Here is a 25,762-nt window from a genome sequence, read left to right on the forward strand (position 1 = left end):
GAACCCGGGCATATGCCTTTTCTAGATATCTAAAGCATAGATACAATTCCCTGTTCCACTCATAACACTTCTCCATTATTTGCCGTCAGATAAAGATCTGGTCCTGACAACCTCTAAGAGGCCTAAACCCACACTGATTTTCATCCAATTGGTCCTCAACTAATACTCGCACTTTCCTTTCAACAATACCTGAGAAGATTTTACCCACAACGCTGATTAAAGAGATACCTCTGTAGTTGTTACAATCTTTTCTGTTTCCAATACCTGAGAAGATTTTACCCACAACGCTGATTAAAGAGATACCTCTGTAGTTGTTACAATCTTTTCTGTTTCCATGTTTAAAGATTGGTGATGTAAAATCAAATTCTATAACCACTACCAGTTTCTAACCAAACATAGAGTATGCACAAGAAATATCACACTGCAATAGATAATCCATTGCCAAGCCACCACAACAGTACTACATTATATGATGTCATAGTAAGATTCTGATGCTACCAACCAAACCAGAACAGAACTACAAAACACACCTCTAGAAAGCTAAGCAATTTCTGCAACATCCCCATCAAAAACACGTTGCCTGCAGGATAGTCCACCAGTTGGACTCAGATGTGTACAGTATAGCCACGAACACAACATTAGTAATGGCTGAGGAGACATATAATCTTCTCTCGTCTAGTGGCTGACACAAAAGGCGCAGATGCCATATCAGTTCTGGCTGTGGATCTCCAGTCTGCAGTAACAGCAATCAGATCCCAACACATCGGTGGAAATATCGATCACTGTTACACGTACACACCTGGACTATGAGAAACTCCCCCAGTATTTATATGAACAAGCGAGCCAAGAGAGATGCTGCAGGTATGGAAAACCTCAAGCAGCTGTGGCTGCCACAAAGCCCTTAACGTGAACGAGAGAGCTTCACATGACTGCCAGTGCTAGTCAGACCGTCTCCCCACGTATGGTAGAGAAAATTGTGTTGCTTAAGCAACAGGTACACTATGTGATCAAAAGTATTCGGACACACCCCTAGAAAGCTAAGCAATTTCTGCAAAATCCCCATCAAAAACACGTTTTTCATATTAGGTGCACTTTGCTGCCACCTACTGCCAGGTACTCCATATCAACGACCTCAGTAGTCATTAGACATCGTGAGAGAGCAGAATTGGGCGCTCTGCAGAACTCACGGACTTCGAACGTGGTCAGATGATTGGGTGTCACTGTATGCGAGATTTTCACACTTCTAATCATCCCTACGTCCTCTGTTTCCGATGTGATACTGAAATGAAAACGTGAAGGGACACGTACAGCACAAAAGCGTACGGGCCGAACTCGTCTGTTGACTGACCGAGACTGCCGACAGTTGAAGAGGGTCATAATGTGTAATAGGCAGACATCCATCCAGACCATCACACAGGAATTCCAAAGTGCATCAGGATCCACTGCAAGTACTATGACAGTTAGGCGGGAGGTGAGTAAACTTGGATTTCATCGTTGAGCGGCTGCTCAAAAGCCATACATCACACTGGTAAATGCCAAACGACGCCTCGCTCGGTGTAAGAAGCGTAAACATTGATCGACTGAACAGCAGACAAACGTTGTGTGGAGTGACGAATCACGGGACACAATGTGGCGATCCGATGGCAAGGTGTGGGTATGGTGAATGCCCGGTGAACGTCATCTGCCACCGTGTGTAGTGCCAACTTTAAAATTCGGAGGCGCTGGTGTTATCGTGTGGTCGTGTTTTTCATGGAACGGGCTTGCACCCCTTGTTGTTTTGCGTAGCACTATCACAGCACAGGCCTACATTGGTGTTTTAAGCACTTTCTTGCTTCTCACTGTCGAAGAGCAATTCGGTGATGACGATTGCATCTTTCAACACGATCGAGCACCTGTTAATAATGTCCGACTTCACACGTCGAATATGACCAAACAACTCTTACGAAAATTTCACTGGGACGCGTTTGATCATCCTCCGTACAGCCCAGACCTCGCTCCTAGCGACTTTCATCGCTTCTTACATTTAAAATCTGTCCATGTTGGTCAACACTTCAATGATGATGACGAGCTGGAAGAACATGTTACCATATGGTTGAATACAGAGGCGGCAACCTTATATGAAGAAGGCATTCAAAAACTTGTGCCACGCTATGACAGGTGCCTACAAAATTTCGGAAGCTATGTAGAAATGTAGTTTAACAGTTGTAGATTTTTGTACAATAAATATTTCTTTCTGTATCTGTACACGTTTGTTTTATATAACCAAACGGGACTCACTTCGTGGACATACCTCGTAATTTCTACCTGTATCCTTTTTCAGACTGCCTTTAACCAGTTGTTGATGTTACAAGTTAGATATCACACCGAACAGACAAGAATTAACTGGTGAAATTGTAAACGATGTTTTTCAGAAAATCATTAAGTGGTTCTCTGCAAATGGGCTCTTACTAAACTTTGACAAAACACAGTATATACAGTTCCACACAGTAAATGGAATGACACCATTAATAAATATAGACTTCGATCAGAAATCGGTAGCTAAGGTAGAATATTCAAAATTTCTAGGTGTATGCATTGATGAGGGGTTCAACTGGAAAAAACACACTGAAGATCTGCTGAAACGTTTGAGTTCAGCTACTTACGCTATAAGGGTAACTCATCATTGAGTGAGTGTTCGTTGCACAAAAACGTGTAATCAGAATAATTGCTGGAGCTCATCCAAGATCATCCTGCAGATACTTAGTTAAAGAGCTAGACATCTTCGCTGTAGCCTATATTCACTTATGAAATTTGTTATTAACAATCTGAACGAATTCAAAAGTAATAGCAGTGTACATGGCTACAACACTAGGAGAAAGGATGATTTTCACTACTCAAGCTCCGCCCCCGGTAGCTGAGTGGTCAGCGCGACAGACTGTCAATCCTAAGGGCCCGGGTTCGATTCCCGGCTGGCTCGGAGATTTTCTCCGCTCAACGACTGGGTGTTGTGTTGTCCTAATCATCATCATTTCATCCCCATCGACGCGCAAGTCGCCGAAGTGGCGTCAAATCAAAAGACTTGCACCAGGCGAGCGGTCTACCTGACGGGAGGCCCTCGTCACACGCCATTTCATTTTTCACTACTCAAGGTTAAATCTAACTTTGGCTCAGAAGGGGGTAAATTATGCTGCCACAAAAGTCTTTGGTCTCTTACCTAATAGCATCAAAAGTCTGACAGATAGCCATAAAGCATTTAAAAGGAAATTAAAAGAATTTCTTAATGGCAACTCCTTCTACACATTGGATGAATTTTTGGATATAGTAAGTGGGTAATTTCCCCAACCCCTACAAAAGAACTGTTAAGTGTCATGTAATATTTTGTGTAATGTAATATCTTGTACAGACACCTTTTATTAACCTGACACGTTCCACATCTTTACGAAGTGTCGTATTCATGATCTATGGAACAAGTACTAATCTAATCTAATCATGAAGGCGTCGTGAAATGGTTTAAGTTGAACACTGCTGCGCGACCGGCTGCATTCTTATGGCGGATTCCCCTTCTAACAGCCCACAGACGAATTCAAGCTGGTACATTAATAGCCATGGATGTTGGGAAAAAATTTCAAATTGTTCCAGTCAAGCGCGAGGATGAGCATATTACCATTATCACTGAATGTATGAAATTTACGGAGTAATAAAAAATAATAAAATCTGTCTAGCCACCTGACATTTCGTGACCTCTGAAGTCCCATCGTTTCCCCACTGTTTCCCTGTTTCCACCTGACAGGGATGGACTCCACTGTGTCGACTCCTACACATCACTTGCCAAATCATGTGCGTGTATTCTCCTAAGTGGTGCACAGTTATTGAGACTGTGACTGTTTCGCGTGCCCCACATACCTCCCCCACAGCCCCCAATACTTCGTTGGTTCACCCGTACTGCTCCTTTGCCTGATAGTGTAGTCCAATCCACGAAAGATAGCAGTTCGCGCATGTCGAAGCACAGACGGGGATTGCATTGCTGACGACTCCAAACGACAGTTGCGGTACGCTCATCCGCGTACTTTCCACTTGAAGAAAGCGTATATCCTGCACATTGTCTCTCGCTTGCTTCTGCAGAATTTATCGCTTTGGAAAGCGAGGGGTAATTCGCAACAAATGGAATAGAAATTCACTAAACAACTCGCTATGATCACGTTTAATGCTCGCGTTAGCTACAGCATTAAGACCAGAGCGGTCACAGTACTATTGCACACTCATTGGCTTTGGGAGAATGCGTAATGAAGGTGCGCAGAACCACCCTAACTCGACCGCCATCGTTCGTGACTCCAACTATAGTTGCGCAGCCATGTCTTTCTGCTGGCCGTTAATAATATCATCTGCCGTTTCTTAAAGTCTAGAAATGTTTGAACTTCTGGAGCTTTGCTCATCGGAACAGCAAACGTTTCCCCAGTCTTAATCTCTCCCCTGACTGACTTATGGTTACTAATTTTTAACTGCTCGGCAGTCGCGCACGACTGCCGCTCAGTTTGCTCTGACGTTTGAAGAGCTTTGTCTTCCAACATCGCCACCCTCTTTCCCACTTTTCTCGCCTTATCTTCGGTTCCATCTTGCTACTCATCATTTCTTCCACTTGCATTTTACGAGTGGGAACCTGATCTACCGTCTTAGTTATTCTATTAACCCACATGCCAATTCCCTCTTGGTTTCTTGTAATTCGAGTTGCACAGTTGGAACACCAACTTTCCCGCCCTTTGTTTTTGCATCCAATTTTTCATAACCATCTTTAATCTGTCTTTGCATTGCAGCATTACCATCTTCAATTTGGTGTAGCTCTGTGTTATAATCTTCAATTTGGTTTTTGGCTCTCTGCATTACTATCGTCAGTTTGCTTTTTCATCCTTGCTTTAGTATCTTCAATGTGTTTTTCGTCTCGAAATTGCTGTGTGCAAGAAATTTCATCGAATCCTGCATCACTTAAACATCTTAGTGAATGCTGACAGCAGATCACTTCCATACACCTCACTAGACAAGATCGGAGTTGGTGAGGTCATACGCCTTTTTTGTCGGCTAGTGTCGGGCATTGACTCACAACCCTGGTCGTTGTTTGTTGTTGTGGTCTTCAGTCCTGAGACTGGTTTGATGCAGCTCTCCATGCTACTCTATCCTGTGCAAGCTTTTTCATCTCCCAGTACCTACTGCAACCTACATCCTTCTGAATCTGCTTAGTGTATTCATCTCTTGGTCTCCCCCTACGATTTTTACCCTCCACGCTGCCCTCCAATACTAAATTGGTGATCCCTTGATGCCTCAGAACATGTCCTACCAACCGATCCCTTCTTCTGGTCAAGTTGTGCCACAAACTTCTCTTCTCCCCAATCCTATTCAATACTTCCTCATTAGTTATGTGATCTACCCATCTAATCTTCAGCATTCTTCTGTAGCACCACATTTCGAAAGCTTCTATTCTCTTCTTGTCCAAACTATTTATCGTCCATGTTTCACTTCCATACATGGCCACACTCCATACGAATACTTTCAGAAATGACTTCCTGACACTTAAATCAATACTGGATGTTAACAAATTTCTCTTCTTCAGAAACGCTTTCCTTGCCATTGCCAGCCTACATTTTATATCCTCTCTACTTCGACCATCATCAGTTATTTTGCTCCCCAAATAGCAAAACTCCTTTACTACTTTAAGTGCCTCATTTCCTAATCTAATTCCGTCAGCATCACCCGACTTAATTAGACTACACTCCATTATCCTTGTTTTGCTTTTGTTGATGTTCATCTTATATCCTCCTTTCAAGACACTGTCCATTCCATTCAACTGCTCCTGGTCGTTATGGTCCCTAATTATGACTACTGCGTCATGGGGTGTGGTTCATTCACATCCAAGTCATCAAAGGGCCCACTACTCATGCCAACACTCGACATGCCACTAACCACATTAGGCGCTGGTATGTCCTTCATTGGAACAAGTGATCCCTTACTAATTGCAGTGAAGTCGCCTACAGCTGCCATACCATCATTAACCGGATTCACTTTCATCTCAGACGAACTGTTTGTCCCGAGATCCCTCTCGCCTTTTGGCTGACTCTGTATTCTCATAAACTGCAACTTCCTTCAGATCTCCTCAGACTGCGACGTGGCGTCCTCGGCATCGCAGGGCCCTTTGACGCAGACAGAGAGGAACACGGCACTGTAGCTGGGAATAATAAAATACTTGAAGATGACGGCCGAGTTTTAATACGGCACATCCTGACAGTTTCCATCCACGTCCAACATTCCTCCACCGCACACCAACATCTACATTTGGCAGTGACGGCTACATTACTAACGAAGAGACGGAAATTGGTACACTTGCCACTGTGGTTCACATCAAATCGCAAGGGAATCTGGCATGAGCCAGAGTAGTGTTGTTTGTGTTCTGCACTGCCATAAATATCATCCTTATATCAGTCTCCACCAGGAATTAACTGGTACAGATTGTATGCATCCCACTGAATTCTACCAATGGGCTCAATTTGATTCAGAGGGATGACACATTTATTAATTAGATTTTATTTACTGACGAGACTACATACATGAGCCATGGAAATGTTAATTTCCATAACATGCATTATTGGGCAACTGAAAATGCACGTTGGCTGTGGCAAGTTGCACACCAAAAACCGTGGTCGGTGTAGTATAGTGTGGGATTCCGGAGGGCAGAATTATAGGCCCGTATTTCATCGAAGGAAATCTTAATTTTGGGAAGTACACCACATTCCTTCAAGAAACATTTGGTCTGTTATACGAAGAAATACCTTTAGGAACAAGGAACAGAATGTGGTATCAACACGATGGGTGTCCGGCACATTTTTCGCTGATTGCTAGAAATGAGTTGCAGACACAATTCCCATATCGCTGGATTGGACGCGGAGATGTGTCTTGGCCGGCTCGTTCGCCAGACTTGACACCTCTGGATTTGTGAAACACATTGTTTATAAAGACGTTCCAACTACACCTGAAGATATGCGAAAGAATGTCCGAACATGTGCTTAGATAAGTGCCGATGTGAAAAGGAATACCACTCAATCCATGATAAAAAGATTGCAGCACTGCATTGATACCAATGGTCGTCACATCGAGCATCTTCTGTAAATGAACGTTCATGCCACCTTTGTGACCTTCGTTGACCTTGAAAGACCTTACTGTTACACATCGTTGGATTCGTCTCGATAGCCGCCGTCAGAAAATAAGTACCAAACTATAGCATCCCATTAAAAGAAAAAATTTGACCTTCAGTATCTCCAACGCGACCCCACCTAGAAAAAAAAAAAAAAAAAAAAAACATATTATGGCCCCTGTTGCCCCATGCAACTTTTGTCAAACAAACTTTTCAGCTTCTATCATACTTTCGGGGTTATTCTTGGTGGCAATAGTTAGTGACTCACCCTGTATACTCCCAGACTGTAGTGGGGGACATACACCCTGAGTGGAGACACTCAGTGCAAATGAGACTTATTACAGCCAACACCAGTGGCGCCTTGTATTAAATGACGGCGACCCTTAGCCCGGATTTCACCGTTAGGTAACCTTTTGATCAAGTCAGATAGATATATTTATGTAATTCGTGACAGTGTACCTTTCAGATGATGAATGTATTCACTAATGGTGGTTGTGAATCTCATTTGAAATTTATATGTTAAATCAGGGGATAGTCAGTAAATTCATAGCTTTGTTTACAAAATGGATAGTTAGTAAATTTAAGATGCTGTGCGCGTTTTTCCAGTTTTGCATTCTCTGCTGATCCGATTACTGGCGTTGTTTTGTTGAAGTTGTTGTCTGGTGTTTTGTGGATAGATTGCTTTTAGAACGTAGACTGGAGGCGAGATCTGAAGGAAGTTGTGGTTCATGATGATGCGGAATGAGGCAAGACGTGAGAGAGCTAGCTCTTGGGCGTGACAGTATGTCTGAGATGGAAACTAATCCTGTTAGGGATGACATGGCACTGTAGACGAGGTAACTCCAGTTGATACGGGACCACCCCCTGTGGACGTGTTAGTTATAGGTAGGGAATATGATGACAAGGACTGTAAGGTAACGCCAGACACTACCCCACAAGAGATGCTTACGACCTCACCAACTCTGTCCAATTTGACACGTTAAGCGTTTGGAGCTGACCTGTTATCGGAATTCTCAAACTTGTTTAACCCATTATTTACCATTGTCCCGTTTTTGGCATGTAAATATTTCATTTATTTCACGAAACTTTCAACTCTGACTGATGTGCCTAAAGACTGAACTGACCGCTTTAATGCTTGCACATTGAAAAGAAATAACTTTCGATAAGTACCTTAAATTAGGAAAGGAATTAATCTGCCTATTTTCTATCTTCGCAATTGGGTATACTGTATGCTTCATGGTGGTTTCTGTAGAACAATGAATTGTTATTTAGTTGTCTGGGTGTGTTTCTTATGAACATACATTCGGTATATTTCAGATTTCCTTACATAAGTGCAATATTAATTTATTTTATGCGTCCCAATTCTGGGACAATGGTATGTTACATTAGCACTTCTTCAGAGGTGTGCCTATTTCTACACATATTATATACAAAAATTATTATATACGTTATTGATATCTGTTTTCTTTATGTTGTATGAGATTTTCCCCAGGGTTAGGTAGTTGAACGAAATATTCTATTTCACATATTACGATTCCAATAGGATAAAAGCATACAACGTGAACTTACAGTTGAAGAAGTTTCAGCAGAACTGGGAAGCTATGAAGTCTGCAAATACGATGTGGATGACCTAAAATTGGTGATTATTCCAACCAATGTTGAATAAATAACAGATGAAGGACACATTACTGAAACTGCACTGAATAATGACTACATTGTACAAGATGCACCAGGTACTTTAGAACTTATAAGCACAAGGCATGATGCTTATGTCACCGATTTAGCGCCAGAAGCTAAGCGAATAAAAGCATTAGGACATGGACTGGAAAATACAAAACATATCAAACACAAAACACAAATGTAAGTCGTATAAATGTGAACAATTGTACACAAATATAATGAACCAGGTAAGAGCACTGAAAATTATGTTTCAGAATGTCTAGCAAATAAGACAGTGGACCCGGCGTTTGGGGATATTTTTCTTGAGGAACTAGTAAGTACTGCACTGATGAGCCAAAGAAACTGGTACACCTGCCTAATATCGTGTAGGGCACCAGGGAGTACGCAGAAGTGCCGCAACACGACGTGGCATGGACTAGACTAATGTCAGAAGTAGTGGTGGGGGGAAATGACACCATGAATCCTGCAGGGCGTCCATAAATTCATAAGAGTACGAGAGGGCGGAGAGCCCTTCTCAACAGCACGTTGCAAGGCATCCCAGATATGCTCTACATTGTTCATGTCTGGGAAGTTTGGTGGCCAGAGGAAGTGTTTAAACTCAGAAGAGTGTTCCTGGAGCCACTCCGTAAGAATTGTAGACGTGTGGGGTGATCCTGGAGCCACTCTGTAGCATTTCTGGACGTATGCGGTATCGCATTGTCTTGCTGAAATTTTCCAAGTCCGTCGGAATGCACAGTGGAATTTAATGGATGAAGGTGATTAGACAGGATGCTTACGTACCTGTCACTTGTCGTATCTAGACGTATTAGCGGTCCCATATCACTCCAATTGCACACGCCCCACACCATTACAGACCCTCTAACAGCTTCAAGAGTCCCTTGCTGACATGAAGGGTCCACGGATTCATGAAGTTGTCTCCATATCCGTACACGTCCATCCACTCGATACAATTTGAAACAAGACTCGTCTGACAAGGCAACATGTTTCCATATCACAGTCCACTGTCAGTGTTGACGGGCCCAGGCGAGGCGTCAATCTTTATGTCGTCCAGTCATCAAGAGTACACGAGTATGCCTTCAGCTCCGAAAGCCATATCGATGATGTTTCGTTGAATGGTTCGCGCGCTAACACTTGTTGATGTCCCAGCACTGAAATCTGCAGCAATTTGAGGAAGGGTTGCACTTCTGTCACGTTGAACGATTCTCTTCAGTCGTCGTTGGTCCCGTTCTTGTAGGATCTTTTTCCGGCCGCAGCGGTGTCGGAGACTGGATGCTTTACCGGGTTCCTGATACTCGCGGTACACTCGTAAAATGGTCGTACGTGAAAAGCGCCACTTCGTCGCTACCTCGGAGATGCTGCGTCCCATCGCTCGTGCGCCGACTATAGCACAATGTTCAAACTCACTTAAATCTTGATAAGCTACCATTGTAGCAGCAGTAACCGATCTAACACCTGCACCAGACACTTGTCTTATGTAGGCGTTGTCGACTGCAGCGCCGTATTATGCCTATTTACGTATCTCTGTATTCGAACACGTACGCCTATACCAGTTTATTTGACACTTCAGTATATTACACAACAAAGCAAAATCTATGCTTGCCAACAGGCATAAATTTTCTTCTAGCCAAAGGAGAGCTAAAACCATTTATAGGCACATTACTTCTGAGTGAGTACCATAAGCTTCCTCATGAGAATATGTACTGGCAACAGGAACTGATCTACTGGACAAGCAGATATCACTTCATAGGACGAGGGCAATATCACAGAATTGGTGGTGGTTATTATTCACCCAGATGATTGCTATCTGCATAGTAAAAGCTTTGTGTGCACATGGAATTGCTAACCCAAATGAGAAGCTCTCACCTTTGGATGTCCGAAGGAGAATAGCATTAACCTTTCAAAGAAAGCAGGTTCAACACCGAAATACAGAGAACCATATGGAGGCAAAGTGATTGGAGGGCGGGTGAGCGAAAATATATGAGTAGCTCCAGGAAACCAATTTCTTTTCTGAAATAAAAGACAGAAGAGATGTGGATACTACAAGAAAGGAGAAAAAACGCAACAAAAATGTGTCATAGGTGCAATATGACAACTGTTTTGTTTCATTTGATACTGAACAGACAATGCATAAGATTGCAAACGGTGTTTTCATTTGGTCACGAAGTTTCTTATAGTTTCCTGCATTGACATTAATACTGCCCATTTTGACAGGTAATTTGGCCAGTGTCCCAAAAATGAGACGGTATGTAGTTCTTGTATTAATATACTGAATCTTTTCAAAACAGCTTTTTCTTTCAATTTATCAATTGCGGTATCACATTATTGTCAAAAATGTTGAAAAATAAAATAATAAAGTTTTCGCTTGTAATGGGTTAAAGAGACGCAGGATCCGATGAAATTACTTGTAGACAGGAATTCCGAGGTGAAAAAACAAACTGACGTTAGTAACACAGGGATGAAAAAACAAACTGAAAGATGAAAAAACAAATTGATTGTAGCACATGGCTAAAAAACAAACTGAAGACAGTACTGCCGCAGTGCAACAGAGGATTAAAGAAAGTTATGAGAAATTGAACGCAAAAATTGAGGCCGGAAATGCTGCCATTCTAGCCCCGAAACTCATTGATACAGGGAGCGTGTAGGCCATGTATCAAGGAATCTTCCCTATGCAATCAATGTGAGTGGTTAGACACAGCCCATGCTATCCACAAGTTTCTGCTGTTTGGTTTAGTAAATGAAGGAAGTCATTGCATACAAGTGAAGGAGTGTTAGAGGTGGCACATGAGGTGGCCGGCCGCGGTGACCGAGCGGTTCTAGGCGCTAGAGTCCGGAACCGCGTGACTGCTAGGGTCGCAGGTTCGAATCCTGCCTCGGGCATGGATGTGTGGGATGTCCTTAGGTTAGTTAGGTTTAAGTAGTTCTAAGTTCTAGGGGACTGATGACCTCAGATGTTAAGTCCCATAGTGCTCAGAGCCATTTTAGCCATTTGGCACATAAGGTGATGTTCATTCGGCGCACTTCGAGGGGTGCAGTCCTTTTGTAATTCAGTATTGAGGTGAAGTTGATTTGGCATGGCCCAAGGGCAGGTGTCGGCTTTTTTTTTGCGTAATTAGGGTTTCTTGTAGAGGACCACTGAAAAGGTGAGATGACGATAGGTAGGAGTTTCAACGACCAGGCTCACAGGTGAGCGAGAGAATCCTTGTACTTTGTGAGGCGTCCAGCTGCTAATCTCGGAGATTAGAGACATAATACACATAAAGACTTTAAATTTTGTTTTGTCTGTACATGTATGGAGGGAAAGCGGCAGACAGATTAATAAGAGACGTGATGCACAAAGAAGGAATGTCACATAATATGCAGCATCAGACATTCACGTAAGTACGAATAGCCAGAGGTAAAGGTAACAGAATTAGGATTTCACGCCAAAATAGAGTTAAAAGAGGTATTAAAATAGAACCAACTGGTAATAACGAGGTATTGTAACATGAGGTAAGGTTTTTAGGAAATATACAGCAGCTTGTCGTTCTTAAAACATAAGTTAGCAGATGGAAATAATTAGTAGATGTAGTTTGATGGTTTTATAATTATTTCTCTTTGCACTGTGAGGATGTTTTGTCCCAAGTTTGTTACAGATGACGTAATGGATGAAGTAAGCCAGATGTAATGCCCATTGATTTAGGAAATGATCTAAGTGCAAGGAAATAATCTTTGGTATGTCCAGTAGTATACTTGGGAGTATGCGGTGAGTATGAGTATCAGAATTATTTTGCAGCATCTGTTATACTTGTTTTCACTAATAGCATGATGAAACTAAATTGACATAGCATGATGCAGATAAATTAATTAACATCCTTGAACTCTAACCCGACTGAGTGTCACTAATGTTGTTTTGCCTCCCTACAGGATTCTTGTGGATTGTCGGCACTTTAACCATACTAGATATGTCTCTTAAAAATGAAACGTGAAATTAAACGTTAATATGCACACTCTTGCATCATGTCCCATAAAGACGTCCATTTATGTATGCTTTAAGTCCACTCAGGACAGTTGTGGCACAATCTGACACAGCTCTATTTAATAACTAAATCACAGTGAATAGATTGATATTGCCACCCTATACCTGTGTAGATGTGGACTTGTTTTTATTGATTTGTCAGGAAACGGTACTGAGAATTATGTACAAGATCTGTGTAAATGGTGTACATGATTGTGCGATGTGAAGGTCAAGGAAAACTGCACACATGGCACACGATTCCTGATGTTGGGACTCGCAGAGGCGTCTTGTGGCGACACGAAGGGGCGTGGTGTGTCGACCAGTTGAATAGGCTGCCCCCTGGAGGTGAATGGAGACCGACGCCTCAGTTGGGCTCGAACCAGCATACACAGAGGGTGGTGCTAGTATGGCCTTCCAGAGCCAGCTAACCGACAAGTCAAGCGATCCAGCAGTTATCAACGCAGAGCCAACTGATCATCGACTGATTGCAGCTGTCCATGGCCAACCAGCATCTATGTCACGTTCTGCGCCAGCTGTCAACAGACGAGCCTGTTGAGTCGATGGTGGTGACAGACTGATGCTGCATCTGGGCGACTTTTCACACAGCCAGGTCAGTTTAATGCAGAACAGTGCCTGTGCGTGTTGATGAGGTACCTGAGTTGTTGGTCATGACAGTAATATCCCGCTTCAACGAATTCATTAAGTGAATCAGTGACATAAGGCAAGACTGAGGCCAACTCAACTTTCTTCTCAGTGTGAGAAACCACAACTTTCCTCTGCCAAGGGACCGGTGTGCAACCACTCCAGGTGTCTCAGCTTTCGCCTACCTTCCTGTGCCAAGATGGCCGCCGAGTAAGTGACGCCAGAAACCATTTCCAGAAAGTTAAATGATTTAGACAGGAATATAATTTAGTTTAACGCCGACAACAAATTAAATACGTGCATTAGTGTATCGTTTAGTCTTGCCGTTAAAGGTTTGACTTTTCTTTGCGTATTTTTTCAGAAAACACGAAAAGATCGTAACTTCGCGAAGTCGCGCTTAGGCTTAAATTTTGTAAACGTGTTTGTTTCTTCTTTCACGGTAATTTAACTAGCTTCTCGGTAACAAATAAGTAAACTACCGTAAATAGCGTATAGCTTCATTGTTTTAATACAGATTTCAGAAAAACAGCGTAACTTCATATCAGAAACTTGATTATATACTTTTGTTTATAGGCCTAATTCTCGTAACGTTTTTGGAGAATCAAAGTTAAAGTATCTCGTTTAATTGTCCTTTTTTTCATTCCATCGAGTGAAATATATAATAAATAGCGTATACCTTCATTGTTTTAATACAGATCTCAGAAAAACAGCGGAATTTTAAATCAGAAACTTGCTTATATACATTTGTGAATAGGCTTAATTCTTGTAACGTCTTTTTTGATTTTTGGTAATTTAATTGATTTATTCTAGCTAAAGTATTATTTTTGCCATGAGTGAGAAGTGCTTGACTTGCCGTAGAATTGTTAGTTCCGGGGTTTGGTGTGATGGATGCAGTAGTTTTTTTCACTGGGGGAACTGCAGTGGCGTGGGTGTCGGGAAAGTGGATCAGGCTCATCAGTGGTTATGTAGGATTTGCAGCAGAGATAGGAAGATAGTGGAACAGGAGGGGAAAATTGCTGCCCTTCAGGCTGAGCTAGATCAGGCTAGGGAAGATTTGGACAGGTTAAGGAGGGAGAAGGGCAAAGAGAGGTGGGAAGTGGCAACAGGTAGCAGAAGGAACAGGCCTAGAACTAAGTCTGACAGTTTTGTGGTGAATGTCAAAAATAAGTTTGACCTGTTGCTTCAGTTAGAAACTGATGAGCCTCAAGCAGAGATAGGTGTAGACAGGACACACCAAACTTTCAATAGTAAATTGAAAAAGAATGCAGGAAAGTCATCAAAAAGGAAGAGAGTTTTGTTGTTAGGCAGTTCTCATGCCAGAGGTGTAGGCCAACTTCTGCAGGAGGAATTAGGACCAGAATACCAGGTCACAAATTTTTTCAAACCAAGTGCTAGTCTGGATCAGGTGACAGAGGATTTAGGTTCACTCTGTAAAGGATTTACCAGGGAAGACACCGTGGTTATTGTGGGAGGGCCAGGGAACAGCATCGACAGAGATCCTGGGTACAGTATAGCGTGTGACCTGGTAAAGATTGCGTCGGCATCGAGACACACCAATGTTGAATTTGTATCTGTCCTGAGACGCCATGACCGGCCTCATTTGAACTCTTCTGTTGGGAGAGTAATTTGGAGTTGGAACGGCTGCTTGGGTCGGGTGCGGGGCTCATATTGGTGTGGTTCCTGTTGATTCTCTCAATAGGTGGGACTATACCAGGCACGGCCTACATCTCAACAGGAAAGGGAAGGGGAAACTGGCTGGGGTAATGGCAGGAAATTTAAGGTGGGGAGGCACTTCCATGAATGGTAAAATACCAGTGGTTACAGGTGTTGGAGCAGCACCTTTTTTAGGATAGGTAAGACAGAAAGATGTCAAGTTCTACGAGAGGTCAGGATTGAAACAAATCTTCAGTTTAGGAAAGAAATTAAACAGCACAATTCTAGCACATTGGATCACCAATCACAGCTATCAATTATAAATTTTCACCAATCACCAGAAATTTTATCTCCACCAAGTTGTATCTCAGTCCCAGGCAATTGCATTGATGAATTAAAGTCACCCAACCCAGTTGACATAATGTGCCTCTCTGAACACCATGTGACCACTGGTATAGGAACTAGGCCTAAGCACAATGAGAAACTCAGACAGGAGAGTACTGCAAATGTTAGAATAAGGAAAGGTTCTCATAAAAGTATAATTAAAAATAATGTAAGTATATTTCATCAAAATATTGGGAGCTTAAAGAATAAAGTAGATGAGCTTCTGGTTTGTTTAGAAGATTTAGAAGCTGAGGATGAAATAGATATACTATGCCTGTCTGAGCATCACATTGTTACTGATATGGATAAGGTAAATGTAAGTGGATATAAGCTCTCTGCACATGTAATGAGAGAAAATATGGAGAAAGGAGGAGTTGCCATATATGTCAAAAGTTATCATTGTGCAAAAAGTATAGAAACAAAAAAGTTTTGTGTAGAGAAACATATAGAAGCATGTGCCTGTGAGCTTAAATTAAATAACGGCACATTTATAATTGTAACTGTATATAGGTCCCCATCAGGAAATTTTCATCTATTTCTGAAAAATTTGGACTCCTTGTTGTGCTATCTGTCAGACAGGGGGAAGCAAATTATTATTTGTGCGGACTTCAATGTAGATTCTCTGAAAGAGGGTAATAGGAAAAATGACCTTGAAGTATTACTCGGTTCTTTCAATTTGACACCCGTTATTGATTTTCCTACTCGGGTGGTAAAGGATAGCAGCTCACTGATAGATAACTTCTTTATAGACCAAGATAAGTTTAACCAGATAAATGCTCAGCCTGTTGAGAATGGTCTTTCTGATCATGGTGCACAGCTAGTTACAATATATGACATAGCTCCATTCAGCAATACTAAACAGTCCTCCAAAGTAGTACGTTCAGTCAACGATTTAACAATTGCAAATTTCAGGGAAAGCCTACAGCAGTTAGACTGGGATGAGGTGTACCGTGAACCTGATGCCAATTTAAAATATAATTTATTTCATGACATGTTTGTAAATGCATTTGAAAACTGCTTCCCCAAGAAAATAGTTAAATATACTTGTAAGAAACCTTGTAATAAACCATGGCTTACTAAAGGTATAAAAATATCTTGTAACTGGAAAAGGAAAATGTATCTGACAGCAAGAAAGAGTAGTGACCCAGAAACTTTCAAACATTATAAAAATTACTGTGTTATATTAAGAAAAGTTATTAAAAAATCCAGAAGTATGTGTATCATGTCTGAAATCAGCAACTCTGATAATAAAATTATTTGGAATATTATTAAAAGAGAAACAGGTCAACCAAGAGCACAGGGAGACAGTATTACCATCAAATTGAATGAAAACTTTACGAACAAAAAGTCAGAAGTTGAAAATATTTTTAATATTCATTTTCTAAATGTTGTGGATATAGTAGGATCCAGGTGTTCATTAGAAGATGCTAGGCTGTTAATGGAAGAGGCCATACCTATGCAATTTGATACAATTGAAATCTCACCCACTTCTCCCTCTGAAATTAGGAAAATAATAAACTTGCTTAAAAGCAAAAACTCACATGTAATTGATGGCATTACCAGCAAAATACTAAAAGCTTGTTCTCAACAGATAAGTAAGATTCTCAGCCACCTGTGTAATAGCTCTCTGGAACAGGGCATTTTCCCTGATAGACTGAAATATGCTATTGTTATACCTTTGCATAAAAAGGGGGATAGATCTAATGTCAACAATTACCATCCAGTCTCCCTTCTAACAGCTTTATCCAAAATTTTTGAGAAAGTAATGTATTCAAGAGTAGCTTCACATATCTGTAAAAACGAAGTACTAGCAAAATGTCAGTTTGGTTTCCACAAAGGTTTTTCAACAGAAAATGCCATATATGCTTTCACCAATCAAATTTTGAATGATCTGAATAACCGAACACCACCCATTGGGATTTTCTGTGATCTCTCATAGTCTTTCAGTTATGTAAATCATGAAATTCTGCTAGAGAAGCTCAAGTATTGTGGCATGAGTGGGACAGTGCACAAATGGTTTAATTCGTACCTAACTGGAAGAGTGCAGAAAGTTGAAATAAGTAGTTCTCATAATATGCAAAGATCAGCACATTCCTCAAACTGGGGAACTATCAAGAATGGGGTTCTACAAGGGTCAGTCTTGGGTCCTTTGTTGTTCTTAATATATATTAATGACTTGCCCTTCTATATTCATGAAGAGGCAAAGTTAGTTCTCTTTGCTGATGATACAAGTATAGTAATCACACCTGAGAAACAAGAATTAACTGAGGAAATTGTCAATACTGTCTTTCAGAAAATTACTAAGTGGTTCCTTGTAAATGGACTCTCACTGAATTTTGATAAGACACAGTACATACAGTTCCATACAGTGAATGGTATGACGCCATTAATAAATATAGACCTTAATCAGAAGCATATAGCTAAGGTAGAATATTCCAAATTTTTAGGTGTGTCCATTGATGAGAGATTAAATTGGAAGAAACACATTGATGATCTGCTGAAACGTTTGAGTTCAGCTACTTATGCAATAAGGGTCATTGCAAATTTTGGTGATAAACATCTTAGTAAATTAGCTTACTACGCCTATTTTCACTCATTGCTTTCATATGGCATCATATTTTGGGGTAATTCATCACTGAGGAGTAAAGTATTTATTGCACAAAAGCGTGTAATCAGATTAATAGCTGGAGTCCACCCAAGATCATCCTGCAGACATTTATTTAAGGATCTAGGGATATTCACAGTAGCTTCTCAGTATACATACTCTCTTATGAAATTTGTTATTAACAACCAAACCCAATTCAAAAGTAATAGCAGTGTGCATAACTACAATACTAGGAGAAAGGATGATCTTCACTATTCAAGATTAAATCTAACTTTGGCACAGAAAGGGGTGAATTATACTGGCACTTAAGTCTTTGGTCACTTACCAAATAGTATCAAAAGTCTGACAGATAACCAATAAGTATTTAAGAAGAAATTAAAAGTATTTCTGAATGACAGCTCCTTCTACTCCATAGAGGAATTTTTAGATATAAATTAAGAAAAAAAAATATTAAAAAAAATTTAAAAAAATAAAATAAAAACACAAAAAATAAAAAAGTTGTTATATTAACTTAAGTATGTTGTTAAATTAACTTAATTATGTCATGTATTGGAAAATTTGACTCGTTCCACATCATTATGAAATATCGTATTCATGATCCATGGAACTAGTATTAATCTAATCGAATCTAATCTAATCTTGCTGGCAAAGCACGTAAGTTGCGGCCCTCTGGTGTCATTAATTTCTTTACCTTGAAATTGCTTGACTGCCTTGTCTACATTCAACTGATAGATCCAGAGGAGGATTCACATATAGGCCCATTACGCACGGGCCTAGAGGCGGCAGCTTTGCAGGGTGGCATATTTTGCACTGTATTTATTTTAAAATTTTACAAAAATACAAAAATTATTAGTACTGTGATTTCATAGCTTAAACAACCCATAAATCGACAATAGAAACTTTGAAATATCATTAGTTTACTTGGTGACAGCATAGATATTTAAAAACTTTATTTATGTCAGGAATCACGTTTGTGAAATTGTTCAATGTTATTTCACAGCAGTCTGGAAGACGATCGACATTATAAGCTCTGAAACGTTATTACCCCGAGAGTGCTGTCGGCTTCTGACTTCATTGAGAACAGAGAAAGGGATGACAATGACATTAAATTATTCTACATTGTCGTTCTTGTCTTAGAGATATTATTTCATAGCACAGTTCGCTCAAGTAATCCAAGCTAATCAGCCGATCACTGTCGTCTTCAAAGAAAAAACCTTTGTGCTTATGTGCCACGTGGTACTTTTTTGAACTGGATACCTTTTATTTACAAACTTACATTCTTTTCTTTTGGTGATGGTTGACTTTTGTGTTTAAAGTAAAATGCTTTGTGCTCGTGTGCCCTATTTTGAGCTGGATACTTTTCATTTACAAAGTGATTTTTCTTTTATGTCAGAGCTGGTTGATAATTTCATAAGTATCTGTAACATGACTGAGAGTGACAAAAACAAACACAAAATTAAGTGGGGCGGCATTTCGGAAATTTGAGAAGAAAAAGCGAGAAAAGAAGCTAATGTTCTAAAAATGCTTGGCAGAGCAAACAAATTTTTCATAAAAATTTTTGCTGGTTCGTCTAAGTTCAAGTAGTACTGATGAAAGGTCTAGCACTACAGATGGAGTGAAAGAAATAAATGGTAACGAAACAACAGAAAAATGAAAAAAAAGTTATTTCTGAATTCAAGCCACACAAAAACCCGAATGTCGAAACAGATATTACAAAGAGAAATAACCTCGTAGTGATGAACCTGCAGGATGGCCTGTTAATGAATCAACAATCGACATTCTTTTACGCCATGGCTTAATCAAAATTGTAATGGTGACTTTTCTAGTTCACGAAGGTCAGTAGGCGGTAAAACCAGTTATTGAAGAAAAATTTATTTTATCGTAAGCTTTTGAATGGTGAATCAACTTTGCGTGATTACTTAGCATATCCCTCTAGTACCATTACTATTTTTTGTACACCATGTAAACTATTCGGAGGTAAGACTGCGATCGCTACTATTGGTATTTCAGATTCGGGGAAATACTTCTAATATTTTATCTCATCATGAAAATTCATTTGGACACAAAAATTATGAGTTGTCACTTTTGACAAGAAAAAAATCGCATGGAACAGTAGAAAACCATTTCGATTCATATGCTGAGGCAGAAAATAATGTCCTGGCGCAATGCGTTCGAAAGGGCGTTTGCATTGGTGAAGAAGCTACCAAATCGTGGACTTCCCTCACGTTGAAAAATTGCATTCATTGCATAACGGTTAATTCGTGATGTCTCTTGAACTTGTAGGCAAGTTCCATCCTTTTGTCCGCCCCCGGTAGCTGAGTGGTCAGCGTGACAGACTGTCAATCCTAAGGGCCCGGGTTCGATTCCCGGCTGGCTCGGAGATTTTCTCCACTCAGGGTCTGGGTGTTGTGTTCTAATCATCATCATTTCATCACCATCGACGCGCAGGTTGCCGAAGTGGCGTCAAATCGAAAGACCAGCACCAGGCGAACGGTCTACACGACGGGAGGCCCTAGCCACACGATATTTCATTTCATTTTTCCATTCTTTTCTCACAGAGTACAGTGAAGGATACGAAAGTCCGGGGCAGACACACACACGTTATCTATCTTCAACAATCTGTGATGACATAATAGAACTGCTCTGTGAATTTATAAAAGATATCATAGGTGATATCAAACAGGCCACATGTTTCTCTAAAATAATAGACTCTACTGCTGACATTTCACATGCTGACCAGTTATCTTTCATATCAAGATATGTGAACGAGAATGGTGAACCTGTTGGAATGTTTCCTTCTGTTTTTACCAAAGATGGAACACAAGCCTGAAAACCTACCTGAGGCCGTACTGAAAGTCCTGTCTACAAATTTCATTGATATTACTGAGTGTAGAGGCCAGCTACACAGGCAAGTTGTCAGGTGCCTACACTGGTTTGCAGGCACGCAATTAAAAACGAAATCCGAATACACATTGTGTGCCTCATGCAGCACATTCTTTGAGTTTATTCGGCACTAGTGCTGCAAACCGTTGTCAGGAAACATGTTTATTTTTCAGTTCCGCGCAAAACGTAAGTAATTTTTTCGCCGGTTCTAGACAACGCTGGGATCAACTTATTTCATGAAACCAGGAAGACAAACAGTTGAAAGTTTATCGAAAGCACGTTCGTCGGTAAGAGAGGAAACATGTGTAGGTCTAAATTAAAATGCTCTCACACACGTTGCCACTAATACCTGCGAGAAACTACTTAAGGGAAAGAAGCCTTCGACTTTACTGAATCAGCTCTGCAGACTAGAAACACTATTCATGAAAGCGTTTTGGAAGGACCTACTCCTGAGATTTAATAGCGTGAATGTGAAATTGCAAAGTGTAAATATTCATGTTCAAATAGTGCATGAATTATATGAATGACTTACAGGATTTATTAGCTCTATTCGTGGTATGTTCATTATCATGAAAATAAATCCATAGGGATTATGACTGATTTGGACTACGGAAGCATCTACAAATGATCAATGGAAGAAGTTACGAAGTCTCTTGCAAAATCATGTGAAAACCTTGACTTTAATGACTGTGTCGCAATTTGTGCAGGCGCAAACGACGTTGGCAGAGATAAAGGTAAAATACTCATCACAGCTCTCGACAGTGTGCTGCCCAAATTAAACAAAACAAACGTAACTGTGGTAAATCAACCTCATAGGTAAACAAACTGACAGAAAGAGTGAACATTGAGATAAATGAACTGTGCAAAAAATATCCTTATGTGAATCTAATAGATGTCAGTACATTAAACAGAGACATGCATACTAGTCACGGCCTACATTTGAATTACTATGGTAAACAGTTCTTGGCTGAAGAAATCTGCCGTCTTGTAAACAAGAGAGACAAGAAGCACAAACAGATTGCAGGTCAGAGTACCTTGGAGAAATGGATCACTAGGGAAGACTCATCCCGCCCAACTAGAAGAAACACCAGGCAGCCTCCTCATCTGAATGATTTTTTACTGCCAAAAGCAGTAGCTACAAATTGCACAAACAAGAAACACTTAAACTGGAAGTAGGTGGTACTGTAGATTTTCACGCAAATTCTGTAATAAAGATCTTTCACCAAAATGTTCAGTCCCTAAGCAATAAAGTAGAAGAACTAAATATTTTATTAATGCATGAACTAGAGGATATTTCCGTAATGTGTCTTTCAGAACACTGACTTGACGAGAACTTAATTAAATCTGTCTGCTACACAATTTCACTCTGGCTGAGTGCTATTGTAGACCTAGTGGTCACTATGGAGGTGTAGCCATATATGTAAAAGATAATATAGAGGTTACTAAAATAGATAATGTCACCTCCCTAAGTTGTGAAAAAGACTTTGAGATGACAGTGATAAAAATTCCAAAATTAGGTTTCATAATAGCGACAGTGTACCACTCTCCAATGGGAAAGTTTGAGGTATTTTTAGAAAAAATTGAAATTTTCTTAAATAAGCTGCATAAAACAAAGTGTGATGTTGTAGGATGTGGTGATTTTAACACAGATTTTCTCAGTAAATGTAAACATAAAACCGCCCTTGGCAATCTCATTAAAACACATAACCTTACAGCCACAGTTAAAGTTGCAACGAGAATAACACCAACCAGTAAGACAGGTTCAGATCAAATCCTGACCGATAAAGAGAAATTGGAGTGGTCAGTAAAAGTGTTTAACACAGGATACAGTGATCACAAAGCTCAAATACTTACCACCACAAAGGAAGGAAGACCAGTTAAGAATAACTTACTAAAGGTCAAGAGAAGGATCTACAGGCAGAAAAGCATTGACCACTTTAACTCACTATTGCATACTGAAGACTGGTCTGATGTCTATGAAAAGCAAAATCTGAATTCGAAATTCAATATTTTTCTAGAAAAAATGGTAAAGTATTTTAATACAGCCTTCCCTCAAAAAATGGTAAATATAAGAGAGAAGACAAGAGGAAAGGGTTGGATTATTAAGGGAATCAGAACTTCTTGCCAGAAAAAAAGGGAGCTCCACAGAATCTGCAAATAAAATAATGCCACTGAGGAAATGCATTCTCACTACAAAACATACACTAAAATCTTACAAAAGGTCATTAAACAGGCAAAAAGAATGTACAATGATTACTACACAAATAATTCTACAAATAAAGTGAAAGCTATATGGGACATCATTAAAAAAGAAACTGGAAAAAATAAGAGAACTGAGGAGAACATTGTTTTGATACACAACAATAAAAAGATTTTACAGCCTACAGAAACAGCAAACATATTCAACAAATACTTCACTGGGATAGCTGAAAATTTAATAAAAACTAATTTTAGTTCAACTCAGTATCAAGTGGTAAACAAGTGCTGTTGTTGTTGTGGTCTTCAGTCCTGAGACTGGTTTGATGCAGCTCTCCATGCGGTAAACAAGTGCAACAGTAATAAATTTTCAATGTTTGTGGACCAAGTAAGCAGGAAGGAGACACTGAAGGCTGTCAGAGAACCAAAGACAACATACTCAGCAGGAATTGATGGTATACCGAACAGAATCCTAAAACTCTGTATGCAAAATATAATTGACCCCCTTACTCACTTATTCAACTGTTCCCTAGAGTCAGGCATCTTTCCAGATCAACTAAAAACATCAAAAGTCATCCCTATTTTCAAAGCTGGTGACAAAGATGAAGTAATAAACTATCATCCCATTACATTAACATCCTGTTTCTCAAAAGTAATAGAAAAAAATTATGTGTAGTAAGTTGTTAAAGTTAATAAACAAAAATAGTGTGCTATCTAATACTCAACATGGCTTTAGAAGCAAGAAATCAATGGAGACAGCAGTCCTTGAATGCATATCTACTGTATTAAAAACAATAGATGAAAAACAACAAACAACAGGTATATTTTTGGACCTAACCAAAGCCTTCGATATGGTAAACCACAAAACCCTACTGAAGAAGCTAGAGCACTATGGAATTAGGGGGTTGGCAAATGATTGGATTCGTTCATTTCTCAGCGACCGTAAACAAAAAGTATTCATCAGACATATAGATGATAAAGCACGAATAATCACAGAATATGTATCATCAGAAAGCTCAATCACTGACGAGGTATCGCAAGGGTCGGTAATGGGACCCCTACTTTTCTTGTTATATATCAATGATTTGGATATACATATTGATTCCCACAAAGTAATACTGTTTGCTGATGACACAACAATACTGGTAAATGCGGCAAAAAATGAAGATATACAAGAAGAAGTAAACACAGTTACAAAACATCTAAGTCATTGGACAGCAGAAAATCACTTGATAATAAACTACAACAAAACAGTAGCCTTTAATTTCCATAACCACAAAAACACCTCATTGATATATCCAGAAAAAATTCAATCAACACCCTATTGCAAATGATGAGGCTAAAAAATTTCTTGGCATCTGGATACAAAGAGACTTAAAAAGGGACAAACACATAGAACAAATTAATGCCAAGCTGAGCACAGGCTGTTATCTTCTTAGGGTTCTCAAACGATGCATAAATGAACAGGCACTATTGTGTGCCTTCAATGCCCATCTCAAGTATGGACTCATATTCTGGGGAAATTCCCCAGCAGCTCAAGGGACTTTCAGAATACAAAAAAGAGCCATTAGGATTATGACAGGGAGTGGTGCTCGACAGTCCTGCAAACCAATATTTAAAGCACTGAATGTAGTACCTCTACCATGTATGTTTATTGTTGACACACTAATGTATGTAAAAAAGTATATGATTGGAAATGATGATAATACTTTAAAAAAACAAAGATATACATGATTATAATACTCGAATAAAATATAACTTGCATGTACCCCCAGCCAGTACTAGTTTGTATCAGAACGGTACATGATATCTGGTATTAAACTCTATAATAGACTATCAAATAGTATAAAATGCTTACAAAATATTAGTACTTTTGAAAGATCTGTCAGAGAATATCTACAGTACCACTATTTCTACTCAGTAAAGGAATACTTGGACCAGAATAACTGTTAAAAACTAAAGCTACTGTAATTTGTAACATTGTATCACTGTAAGAACTACAACTATTGAAATTGGTAGCATGTTGAAAAATGATTATTTAAATATGTATCATTTTGAACTTAGTAATAAGTCCAATATCATCCTGACACTGTACTACATATGATCAAAGGACTCAATAAATAAATTAAAGGTAACGCACACTTCGTGTTGATGAAGAAGCGGACACTGAGAAGTTCTTTGAGTGGTAGGGAGAAATTTAGAGTCCAAACATTTCACCCAATACTCGACAACTTGTGTGCTGAATTAGCAAGGAGGAAGGAAAGTTATAAAACACCTTAGACTCCTTCAAAGTTTTCAGTAAACTTAAGAATACTTCACCAGATGTTATGTTTGAAAGTGCAGCAAAACTCCAAGCGTCATATGAAACTGATACTGAACATTTCAAGGAACTTTTGGAATCTTGTGAGATTAGTGATGTACCAGTCGAAATGAGTAAATTTTCACGAAAAGAGCAGTTACAATCCACGTTTCCGAATGTTGACATTGCTCTTAGAATGTTTCTATGTGCGGCACGTACAAACTGTTCAGCAGAATGCTAGTTTTAAGCTATTAAAATGCTGAAATCATA

Source organism: Schistocerca serialis, chromosome 10, assembly GCF_023864345.2.
Source record: "Schistocerca serialis cubense isolate TAMUIC-IGC-003099 chromosome 10, iqSchSeri2.2, whole genome shotgun sequence".
NCBI lineage: Eukaryota > Metazoa > Arthropoda > Insecta > Orthoptera > Acrididae > Schistocerca > Schistocerca serialis.